Here is a 13,313-nt window from a genome sequence, read left to right as displayed (position 1 = left end):
AGAGGTAAGCATCTCATCTTTTTTTAATTGACTTCTAAATCCTAAGGGTGTAATATTTTAATCTGCTCTTTTCTAATGATGCACTTTAATACAAATTCAAATACCAAAAGATCATTTTCTTACATGGTCTCATCTCAACGTCATAATCGTAGAACGCTTTATAGATCTCTCAAATAGATTATTATGGCGTTTCACAAGAGAGGTAAAGTTTGCAAGCGTTCTTCACCAAGTCAAAAAGGCATTTCTACATTTTATTGGTTCTGACCTAATTGCAGTCGATTCTACTTTTGCACCACAGTATTATTCTTCTAAACAGTCCTCGTCATTCTCCAGACACAGAATGTTGGGTTATTTCAGATCACTGAATATTGTGTATGCTGTGCCCTAGTTTTAGTCCGTTATTTGTACGAAACAAGTCTGAGGTTAATGAATTCCTCTTTACTTTATAAAAATGTCATTTCACATTTTTCCTGTAATGCCTCTGACCTACAGTACGTGTGGAGCATTGTAAACAATAAAGATAATTAACATTGTCAGCTTTAAGAATAATGAGGCTGACTTGAGCTGTACATCAAACCATTGAATATACCAGTATCACTCAAATGGGGAGGTTCTTCATACCAAAATAGAGGCATTACATATGAAGTAGGTATTGCTAATGGACTTAAACTTGGACAGATGGAGCCCACTGGACGCGTGTAATGCTAAGACTCAATTGCATTGGTTTGTCTACAAATTACAAGCATTATCTCAAGCCAGCGTGCTGAATAAATCGGACTGTGTTCTATAGTTCATGAAATCAATGCACAATATACTCTTTTGTTGTGGATCTGCTGGATAATTATAATATTTTTTCTGTCATTTTACTCGGAACCAAAGGTTTAAATCACAGTATTAAATTCTGTTGTGTGTACTTAGTTGGCTATAGAGCCTAAGGACTTAATAGTTTTAGTTCTAACTACAGCAGCTACTGTATGTACTGGTACTGGCATAATATTTTTGATACAGTAAAGTGCACCCACAGAAATGCCTGCAAGCCTTTATATTTTGCTTTTTGTTAATCACAGGGGAATCTCTGCCACTGAACAGAATAGCTCTTAGGATACAAAATTGAATTTATGAATATCCTAGGTCCAAGGTGGGAAAAAAAATCTTTCTAAATGCGTCAATGTGTTTTGACATCACACATTATCAACTCATGATATCAACGTGTTGTTCTAATCATTCACATGAAAATCACAGCACAGGTAGATCATTTAAATGTGTATAGGTACAGCTTTTCCCCTGCTTTTCTCTTGTGCCTTGTGCTTTGGTAAAAATGTATCTCAGATCCCATGAGACTGGTTGATCGCTAACAGATCTGAAGATGATGGCAGGGACAAAAGACTACACGTAATGTTATGTATTGTGGGGAAAACATTTAAGGGTATATAAAAATAAAAATACAGAACTGCAGACTGCAGCATTGTAGCATAGTAATTGAAATATGCAAACTATGGATTACAGTAGCTGCTGTAGATTATAGTTTTAAAGGACTGTGATTTCATAGGTTATTGTTGTCTCTTGTCTTTGAGTAAGAAGATTTTTGTTTAATATATTCAGGTTTTTTGTGAATATGTTCCTAAGGTTATTTTTTGCAATTTCTCTTTATTCTCTGTTTTTTGGTCTTAAAGAACTGCCTTATCATGTTATATAGAATTTAGAAGCTTGATAAATATGGTTACCGGCGATTTATATTAAATATAGTAGTAGTACAACAGTTTTCCAATAATTAATAGAGCTTCTCTAGCATCACAAATTCTAAGGGTTATTGTCATGAATGGGTGATCAAGTTAGAGAACATACGAAGATGAAAACAGGTCATTCCACTCATCAGTTGCTGTTATTGAAATCCTTGTATCAATTAAAAAAGAGTTTCCTGAAGGATCTCATCATGTCAGCTTTAATGTCTGGTTGCTCGGACTCATGTTGTCCCTTGTGAAAAGAGGTGTCTCTTGTTCTCAGTCTTACATGCACCTCTTTGTAATTTCCGCCTATGTTCTCTGTTCCTTGTTTGTTTAACATGAACATTCATAAGACCCACTTGTCCAGCCTGCATCCGTGGTTTGGTTCAGTGGAGTCAACAGCCACTCAAACATCTCATTCCATGCTGTTCTACTGTGTATTGATCAATTAATGGTCATTTGGCAAACAGGACATGACTATATGGATAATTTTGCAGTAACTTGTTTTCTCTTTTCCTTGTTCAATCAAAAAGAACGTTTTTATATTTAAATGTAGTGGCATCTAAAAATGACCTGGCAGCTAGTTAAAGAAGCTGTTCACTGAGTTAATCTATAGGCATTAAAGGAGGTGTGATTCTATTGATGGGTCTGGGGTCAATGGGGCACCTCATAGAGGTGTTAAATGCACTATACACCCACAGCCATATGGAAGCAGAAAGAAAGACAGGAGAACAGTGGGAAGACGCTGGAGCTCTTGAATGCACACTAAATTTATAGCTTGTTTCTTAGCAACATAGCCCTCATCTGAGGCATAATCATGCAGCCTCCTCTGATTAGTAGAGGAGGCAGCTGGAGAAATGAAGATAATGACCCAGCAGCTCAGAATGGAGCTGCCTTTAATTAGCTGCGGCACTAAAGCGTCATAGGAGAAATCCAAAGATTACACAAAAAAGGCCACTTCTGAGGGAAGCACATCACACTTAAGCTGTAGCAGGTTCTGACTCATTAAATATAACGTCTTGAAGTTCGTGATGAACACAGACTCTAGTCCTAAAGCTCGTGGGCTCTTTTCGCCAGCTCTTTGATCACATGGCATTTTTTCTGTTCTGATTTGAAATGTGTAAGCTCTGTCAGGGTAAAGCAGTTCATTATTCCTCACATATGATGAAGCATGATGATCTTTATAACATTAAAGAATTTATATTGGACAAGTACTACTTTACCCAGTGATCTTTTTTTTAAATGTGACAAATATGAAAGTAAAGAGTAAAGAGCTGCTAACTTAACTTCATTCCTTGGACAAGCTGAGCAGCCAAAACAAACTCACAAACCTTATTTAAAGAACATACACTTTAGGCCTACCAAACAATATGTGCAAAAATGTACACGTGCCACCTACTGGTATCATTCAGTATTACACTCACTTTATTAACCTAAATACTGAGTGTGTAATAAGGTACTTAAACATTTCAAACAAATATTTTAAACATTGTCTGTTTCTGATCCCCCATTTTGAAGAGCTTAGATTTGCTATTACAATTTACTCCCATCTTTGAGAATACATTACTGTTTACAAAGACAGACCGTAAATGCATTTTCTTTGGCTCAGTCTGTGTCCATTAGTGCTTATCAATTACAGCAGAGCCAGATGAATAGGCTGATATGTATCCAAAGTTTGTGAGACTATTGTTTGAAAGAATGCAATTGCTTAGTTTTGCACTATATTACATGCAAAAGCTAAACTGCAATTTGTTCTGTTCAGACCAAAAGGTAAACGTTTCTCATTCAATCTTTTTTAGCTAAACAACAGCAGTAGAATAAATGCAGTATGACCTATCATTTGACATTGTCATTCTATCCATCTATCATGTTAAATCATTCATACAGAAAAATTGTTTTTGCTTCTATCCTTAAAAATGAAGTCAGCTCTTTAAAAGGTTAGAAGGTTAAATGACTTAAATGACTTGCACAAAATTCTTGGGTATGTACATTTGTACTAGATTACAAAAAGCAGCGCTTCACTGAACAAGGAAGGAAAAGCCAATCTGGGAATTCCGTTTTGCTTGCGCTTTCAAACCCTCGAACCAGCAGCCACATAAAGTGCTCCATCCCAGGACTACGGAGAGATGTTTTACTTTGGGTTTTGAAATCGGCATCTATTATTGTAGTAATTCCACATCTCTGCGGCTCAACAAAATCGCCTATATTTCAATGAAAGTTCTCGAGGAATATTTTATCGGCTGCTATTTTGTACAGTCAAATTCTTAAGAAACAGCTGCAACAAAGGGATTGTAGTCCTGGTTTTCCTCCACCTCGGAACTTCAGTGACTATGTGATTATGCATGAATGCTGCAAATGAATGTCTGTCTCAAGGAAACAGGAGGCCAAACACCAAAATAGGGATTTTAATTTGTTCCTGTTTCATTAGGGCTATGAATACGTCTAGAGGGCACTGTATATCCACGGAACAGTACAGATGAACAAATTGGCTGTTGCACTAAATAAATATTGATTCTAATAAGGGGTCTTTTTGTGGTACGATTCCGAAATTCTGAAGTTTTCCTGAGAGTGTCCGGGACCAATAGTCTCTCACACTGTCTCTTGCTCAGCAAGATCTTTGGCTGTAAGAAACTGACTCATGTGAAGTCTTGCCTTTTATTTGCTTATTTTGTTTTGTGACAGAACAGAGTAAACATACATATAGACACAATATGTGTGTCTGCGTATAGGTGTGAGCCATAAAAATAAGAGACACTAAGTCAATGAAACAGAGAGATGAGATAAAATAAGAAGTATGATAGTTTCCAGATTTGGTAGTTTCTTCTTTTATGCTCTAGACGGCTGTGGGTTATTTGGCTGAATTAAAGGGTTAAGGAATTCTGCTGCACTGCAGCACTTCCTCCTTGCCCAAGAAAAGATTTCCATTTGTCTCTCCACAAGTGGCTGCTACCCAGGGAGGCTGCCATGCCGCCTAGTGCATTAAGACATAGCAGTTAATCTCTAACAGCCTTTATCTTTGGTGCTTAATTTGCTGACTTCTCCATTTTTGCTTCATAATGCACTCTGCTGAACTCACAAATACCGTATGGGAGTAAATACATTAAATGGACAGCTTTTGCAGTGAAAGTATCGTGGTATGTGCAAACGCCACATACTTTTCAGAGATTGATCCATACTTAGCTTGACGGCCTTGATCTACAGTCCTGTCGTTTTAAGAGATGCCTGCTATCCATTTTCTCTTATATGTAAGAGAGATTACTGATTTATTAGCTGCAGTAAAAATTCATTTTGTATTCGCTATATGCCAATGTAAACTATGTCATTATGTATGTATGCAAACCTTTGCACTATATCTACACATTCACTAGCTTTTTGTTGTTGTTTTTTTCCTCCATTACTGTTGCAAGGTTTATTATAGGAACGTTTGTCCTCAAATGTCAGGTGGGATTTACTAGTATTCCTTAGATAATATCAAATGTGTAAATAATATCCAGTGTTCATATTGTATTCAGTGCCTTGCATACAGTAAGTTATTACACTGCTACAATTATCAAACTGTAATGATGTAGAAATAATGTATATTTATATTTTTTCGTTTTTTATTTTAAACTGTGATCTCTCTGAGATTGATGGTTACAAGTTAAATGTAAGCACAATCTACAAAGAAAGCTTACAAATTGGATTTACCATTTTTGTAAGCTCAGAGCCTAAGTCAGTACTTGATGGAAACACCTTTGGCTGTGTCCATTCTCCCCTCAAGGGCTCCAATGCTAACCACTGTACCACTGTTTCACAATTCAGGAATGTATACTTGGCATATTCCACTGCCTACAGAACGATAAACCTCTTTTGCATTAACTGTACAGTATTTCTTGGATAATGCAGTGGAAGCAGCATGGGATGAAAAAGAACTTTTATTTTGCTATTTAATTTCTCTGTCTCTCTCATTAGTGGACATACATAAAGTCCAAGCTGCATAAATAGAAAAAAAGAAAAGATTTCTCCCTCCTCAAGAGCCTTCATCCTTGTAGCCCGCAAGGGTTGGGGAATCCAAAAGCACAATGCAGTATTGGAGGAAACGAAGAACAACCAAATGGAAATGGAGTCATCTCTCACTTGTGTCTTTGGGTGGGGAATGGAGGGGAGTGCCATTCCAAGTTTCCAGTTTAGTCATGCGTCATTCTTTGTCTGTTCTATGGTGTGTGTAGTCTTCCAAATATATTTCATACCTAGATTATATACTATTTTTATTCAATGTAACTCAGATGAGCTGCCTCACCCACAACATTTCATCTATATACTACTGTATATCACTTGGTTTATATAGTACCTTACCCATTATATACTGCTAAATATTTCCTGGGTTGGTTGCAGTGATTGACTGCAACCATCACACGTTAATAATAGTCATTTTATTTCTGTAATGGAAAAAGACAAATTAAGAAATTTAAAAATCATTACACTACGTTGTCCCATAATTACAAGTGCAGTTGATTGATAGAATGCTATTGGTGCAGTTTTGCCAAGTCTAAATTGACAGGCTTCAACAGGAGCTGCATACTAAGATTAAAGACTGGTGGTGATGTTGTTTAGGACTACCTCTGATATTGGCTTAAGTGCAGTTTTCTTATATATAATTTTATTTTTTTTGCCACTGGAAGGACACAGACTCTTAACATTGAAGGCTGTACGCACATTCCTGGAATATTAAAACTTTCGTTCTTAAAGCCAACTGAAGTTATGCCTGTAGATGATGTGCCACAGTGATGATATTAGATATGAATGCTGAGACTCTGGGAGAAATCATCTTGATGGGGGTCAAGAATGATTAAACTGCTGACAACCAGATGGCTTTCTCCCTTTGTTCTCTCTCCCTTTCTTATTTTCTTTTGGCTGTATTTATTTTTATGTAGGTACAGTATTTAAAAAGAAACGCAGTTCAACTTTACTGTACAGTACAACAGGTGATAAAATTAGTGTTGCTACAAAATGAGACATTTATGTTCATCGGGCATATTTAGTTTTATGTTTACCTAATATTTATCAAATCTTGTTGAACAGCAAGGAAGTAGCTGCTCTGACTCTCTCTTTAAAACGTTGAAACCAGCTTGCTACAGTAAATATGAACTCTAGGTATTACAGTAGGTATTTAAACTATATTCATCTCTGGAATGTGCTAAATATACTTCAGCTGGGTCTTCCACTTTGCCATCCAGGCCACTTTGTGGAGTGACTGGGATATGGTTGACCCATCACAGCCATAGAACTCTTTCAGGGCGGCCATTGGCCTCACTGTGGCATCCCTAACAAGGCTCCACCATTGGGATTTCCCTTTCTACATTTGTCCCTGATTTGCTTTGTAAGGTCTTTAGTCTTCATTTGAATTTGTACTGGAAATTCACCACCTGACTGAAGGACCTTACAGAGACAGATGTATTTATTCTGAAATAATTGCATCACTATTATGGCATACAGACAGAGGCCACTCAACTAATTATGTGGCTTGTTAGGGTAATTTTGTGCACCTAAATTGACTTAGGCTTGCCACAGCAAATGGCTTGAATACTTTTGCAATCATGAATTTTCCATTTTTCCTTCACATTAATTATCTACTTCTTTCATTTTATTCTTTTGCTTTGAATGTGTGGGGTAGGTTAGTTATTTAACAAATACTAATTGCTACTTCACAGTGTCATGACTGCAAGTTTAAAGCAACAAAGTATGAAAACTGGCCAAGGTCAGAATACATTTGTACAGCACTGTAAATAGTATGATAAGTTTATTTTGATACACAGTATACCTTTACAGATTTAGTCATATCCTTGCTGAAATAGGAACAAGAAATATGACAGTGAGTTATGGTTTGGATAATGTCTTTAAACAAATTCTAAAAATATTATACTGTAATAATAGCTTTGCACAGAGCAAAGTCATCCAGTATTTGTCATAAATAATTCCATAAAACACAAAGGCCACATTTATTTGAACTTCTAGGTTTTTCTTCAAATTAAAATACAACAAAAAGAGAACTACATTAACATTCTGCACTTTGGTATTGAAATGGAAGTCTCTAGAACTATACAGAGGCCTCCAGAGGTTTCATATTTCCTTGAGTTATAAAAGGAGGTAAAATACAGAATACATTAAGCAGTAGAATGCATTATCATAGTTAAAGTCAGAAAGCTCTCCAAAGACTGTAGGCAAACGGTCATTGACCTCCATATGCTGGAGGATGGCTATAAAAAATCCACAAAAAGCTGAACCTACCACTTTTCACTGAGGTGTCCATTCTTAAGAAAAGAGGGCTGCTGGTATAGTTGCAACCTATAGTGGTGTATTTTGCCATTGTAACAGGCCTCTTCACACAGAATTCTTTTGTGGCTGAAGATCTCAGAAATTGCCTCTGCCTAGGGGGTGGTGTATGTGGTCTGATTCAGCAAAAAACAGTGATTTAGTCCTCGCTACGGCAGAGATTAACTGCACTCATCACAACACAACAAGCTGCAAGACAAGCTTCCGGATACAAAAAAAGTACCATTTGTTGCCTGCATTAATGTGGTTGGCATTGATAGCCATGTTGCAAACCTACAGCCTCTTATGAGGGTAAACCATCTGGATATCAATTGCAATCATGTCTTACAGTTTGATGACATCTAAAGTGAGCATTTTGGATAGGCTTAATATTATGTTTGGTGTTAAAAATGGTGAAGTTCATGTTGAGAAAATATTCAATCCCACTGTGAAATATAGTTGGGGATCTGTTATGTTTTGATGTTCTTTCTTGTATATGGATTCTGGATCCCCGTTAAGATGGAGGAAATCAGGAACTCCGACACGTACAAGGATATTTTAGCCAAAAATCCAGGAAATCTGCTTCCTTAGCCAAGAAGCTCCAACCTTTTTCACTGTGACTACAGTTGAACTGACTAAGAAATAATTAACATCTCCAAAAGTACTGTAAATACTCTTGACTGTTCTATTGCACATTTCTTGAGTTCAAAACTTAAGTCAGTTCACAAATGGAAACCAAACATAAGCATATGAAGGATCTAGAGATTGCTTGGAGGAATGGTCAAACATCCCTGCTCACAGCACGCTACAGGAGGTATCATTTTAATCCATGCCAGAAGAGGATTTGGAAAGTAGTAAGTACAGGAAAGGGAAAAAATATCACCCTCCTGTTTTCTGGACTCACTGTACTTGTTACAAATATGACTTTGTTCTGTGCAGTGCTAAGAGTACAGTGTAACATTTTTCCTTTTTTTGAAGCAAGAACCTTAATTCAATCCATAAATTGTCCTGTTTTACAACACTTTTTGTTCCTATTATGGAACAAAATGTTCTATGCATTAAATTCCATGGTATGAAGAAATCTGGTTTGGAAATCACACCATAAGGGCCACAGCTTTTGTCTGAACTGCATTTGGTTTTAGGTAGGGAAACATACAGAGCAAGGTGCAATACTGGCAGACTGAGTCCCTGTGTCCAGTGTGATAGTCTGGCTAAATATGGCATGACACTGTATTGCAGGTGCTTGGAGCTAAGATTATCTTATTTATGGCTATAGTTTTCAAGGTTGTTGAAACAGTGTAGACAGACTCTGGGTTTTAGGAATTAATTTCATGGCCTGGTTGAGATGGGCAGCCTTCCATTGAGCAGCTTTTGCAGATGATCCCTCTCACTGCTTAAAGGGGGCATTCATTGTTGTAAGGACAGAATTACAGAATTTAAAATAACAGGACACCCTTCTACAGTTACCATAAGCATACCAAAATGAAGGCAGACTTAATATTTGGAGAGGGATTGAGTAGCTCCCTGTCTGGAATGTTTTGCTTGGTTCATGAGAGAAGGGAAGTTCAGGTGTGCCTTACTGAACTCTTTCTGGAGGACTGTGCATTGTGAATACAGTAAATGCTCCATTTATATATTTCAACTCTTTTGAACCTCTGCTTTTCTTATATAAAATGTGAGAATACTGTAGTTGGTGACGAATACCCTAGTGGAACAGCACTGGTATAAAGATAACGCAGTACTCCACATACCCTCCTGTCTATCTACCTTATGTATACCTGTCAATTGCAGCCTGTGCAAAAGGATTTGGGTCAAGACCGGGCAAGTGTTGAGTTACTGTATGTGCGGAACACATCAGATTGACAAGCTGGAAATATTGCGTTTTTTCAGGCTGTCACAGATGAATACAAAAATGCAAGGAGTGGAGTTTGTATGAAATTGTCTACAGCTGATGAGTTCCTGGAACATGCGGATGAGTCTGACATTAGCCAGAGGGCACATAGCCAGTCTGAGTGTGATTGCTTTCGTCTGAGGGGTTGATGTGGATTCGGGTGGACGATGGCAGGTAAAGTGATGAAGGAATCCAGAAGAAATTCTCCATCAGGTCTGAGAAAACTGTAACGTGACAACAAATGTTTTAGCTCTTGGTTATGGAGATGTCAATTCTCACTACGTTGAACGGAATTGCAGTAACACAGGTACTGAGCACATTAGCAGCACTAATGGTGAGACATACTATACATTAATGCCCAAATCAAAAACTGTTCTCAATACATTACATCATGCTGTGCATCCATGCATCCCAATTTCTTAATCTGATGGTTTGGAATTAATGTGCTTTGGACATGCAACATTCCAGGAGTGTGGGAACTCTGGGGAGGAGAACAGGTAAAGTCATTAGATAGAAACTGGACGATTGTGATAAAGGTTAAACTCAAAGGTTACATTGCTATAAGCAAATTGAAATGTTCCTGGGCTTTGATCTTTTATACTTTCCATCATCTGTGACAAAATCAAGATGTTCTTACAATACCAGGAGCAGAAGCATGAAGTGACTTGGAATTCTGTGCTGCATGATCTTAGGATGGCTCAGGACAGTTGTAAGGTAATGCGATTGAGATGCCTCTTGTGGAATGCTGACAGATTTTTTAATAGTATCCATTCAAGAGAAACTGTAATTGAGAAACTATACTTGAAAGAAGTGATTTGGTAAAATAAAAGGTAGATAAGCCTTTGTCTGTCATTGTGAGTTTCTGATGTTTATATGCTGTATACAATGTTATCATTTTTTAATTTTGATTTAATCCTGAGAAATGTGTTTTATTGTTTGAGACCCTGATCCAAAGTTTCTGCTTTTAGAATCTAGCTTAATTTACACAAGGGTTTTAAGTGAGAGAGAGAGATCAAGGAATTGGCAAAATAACAGATTTTGCTTATATTTGCTGTCAGATAAAGACTTTTTTCTAAAGCTGTGTTTTTCTCTTAGATATCATATTTCATTTTCTGTTTGAAAGTGTTTTTTCACCATTATTTGTACATTGATTTGCAAACATACTGTATTCACTTCCTTCCAAAGATGTCCCAATTTGTTGGATTACAAATGATGTGTGTTTTTTAACAGGCATATTTTTAAGCAAAACCTGAAGGTTGAAACTGACCAGTTTTGTGGGTGAAAGAAGTCTAAGGTCAGCAAAAACTGCAAAAAAAAAACAAAGAATAAAAAATTACATAAATTTTCACCTCCTTTGCTATGGAAAACCTAAATAAGTTCAGGCGTACACAATGACCCAACTTATACTTGTACATTTGATTGAATGTCCTCTTTGTATGTGAAATAATAGTTGTTTTTGTGTTTTTCATGTCAAAATCCACCTTTCTCTGTAAGGCTTCTCAGTCAGGTAGTGAATTCAAGCAAAGATTCAACCATGAAGACCAAGGAGTATTTAATACGATTGAGGGATAAAGTTGCGGAAAGACACAGGACAGGAGAAAAGAGTATAAGAAATCAAAGGCAGTGACACCCTCTGGGCACAGTAAAGCTGATCATTGAACAATGGAAGTTGTAATGTTATACCTGCTACTGCTTAGATCAGGCTGTCCCTCCAAACTAAACAGTCAGGCAAGGAGGAAACTAGTTATGACACTATGAGACCAACTGTGACTTTGAAAGAGCTACAGAATTCAATAGCTGATGATAGAAATTATCCATGAGCTGGCAATTTCAATGAGTGACAAGAAGGAAGCCATTACTGAAAAAAAGCATTTACTGAGCAAACTGAAAATGGTCTGTGGTCAGATGTGACAAAATTTGACATTTTTGGTCTAAATGCACAGCATTACATCAGGCACAAACCCAATACAGTGCATCACTCAGTCAACACATCCCTACTCTCAAGCATGGAAGTGGAAGCATGATAGTATGTTAAGGGGCTTTGTCTGATCAGCAGAAATTGGGAAGTTTGCCAAGACTGCAGGGTAGTTGCATGAAGCAAAGTACATGTAAATGTGAAAGGAAAGCCTGCTTTAGTCAAGTAAAGATCCAAAACTGGGACAAATATTTACCTTTCAGTAGGACAGTGAACCAAAGCTACACTGGAGTGACTTAGGAAGAAAGTGAATATTCTTGAGTGGTCAGGTCAAAGTTCAAGCTGTAGGTGTCTGCTGAGGAAAGTCTTGGGCAAGAAATAACAGCTGGGTTTTTTTTTTAATTGTCAGACAGAGAATGCAGTATTGTAGAATCTCTCTCTGTTTCATACTTTATGTTTACTATGAATGACAATTGTTCAGTATGTAAAAAATAGGAAATCTTTTGCAATGTTTTTATTGGATTTCCATTTATATAATTATTACATAAAAATATAGACTTATTTATAGAAACAAATTGTGCATATTTTATATAAATGTAGTGGTTACAGTTAATAAAAAAATCTGATCAAAAGCGAGCTGTTAATTGTAAAGTGAGAAAGAAACCATGATTGCATATCAAGTTGTGTAAGTGTATTTCTGAATACACATGGAGTTTGAATATTCTCCCTGTGTTCAAGAGGGTTTCCTCCAGGTGCTTCAGTTTCCTCCCACAGTCCAAAAACATACTGGTAGGTTAACTGGATTCTGGGAAAATTGGCTCTGGTATGAGTGTGTGAATGCTGGGGTCTGTGTGTGTCCTGCTATGTACTGGCTTTCTGTCCATTATCTTACTTGCACCTTTTGCTTGCTGGGATAGGCTCCAGCTCCCCCGTGACCCTGTATTGGATAAAGTGTTTTAAAAATGGATGGATGGAGCTGTAGTATTATCAGTATTATCATTTTGCAGTAGTGAGAGCTCTGCAGTTGTTGCTGGAGGGTTGTGGGCCCAAGTACTGGGTGGGTGGCCACCGTTATATCTGTGAGTAGGATGTTTCCTCAGATTCTTTCAGTAGAATATTGACTTGTGTAAATGGGAACTTCCGAGGTTGTTATTAGTAAAGATGTCTGGTTATTAAGGCTTATTTTTACATTCCTAATCTTTGTACCACTGAAGTCTTTGACCTCCAAGTTATTTTAAAGAACATTACACTTAATACCTAATTATACCAAATTATACTAAATCCCAAGGTTTAGAAAATTGATTTTTACTTTGCAAGAAGTTTTGGTTCTCAGCAAAAATAAGTTTAAACAGGAGACATGAAAATCAGAAGGCTACCCATATTGTAGAGGTTTGAATGTTCTGCTCTCCAAGGTCCTGAATACATAATATGTATATTAAGAGATTTACTTATTACTTATTACCCTATGTATTTTATATGTATGATAGTATTA

This window comes from Atractosteus spatula, chromosome 9 (genome assembly GCF_055471065.1).
Source record: "Atractosteus spatula isolate fAtrSpa1 chromosome 9, fAtrSpa1.hap1, whole genome shotgun sequence".
Lineage (NCBI taxonomy): Eukaryota > Metazoa > Chordata > Actinopteri > Semionotiformes > Lepisosteidae > Atractosteus > Atractosteus spatula.
Note: the sequence above shows the minus strand (reverse complement) of the source record.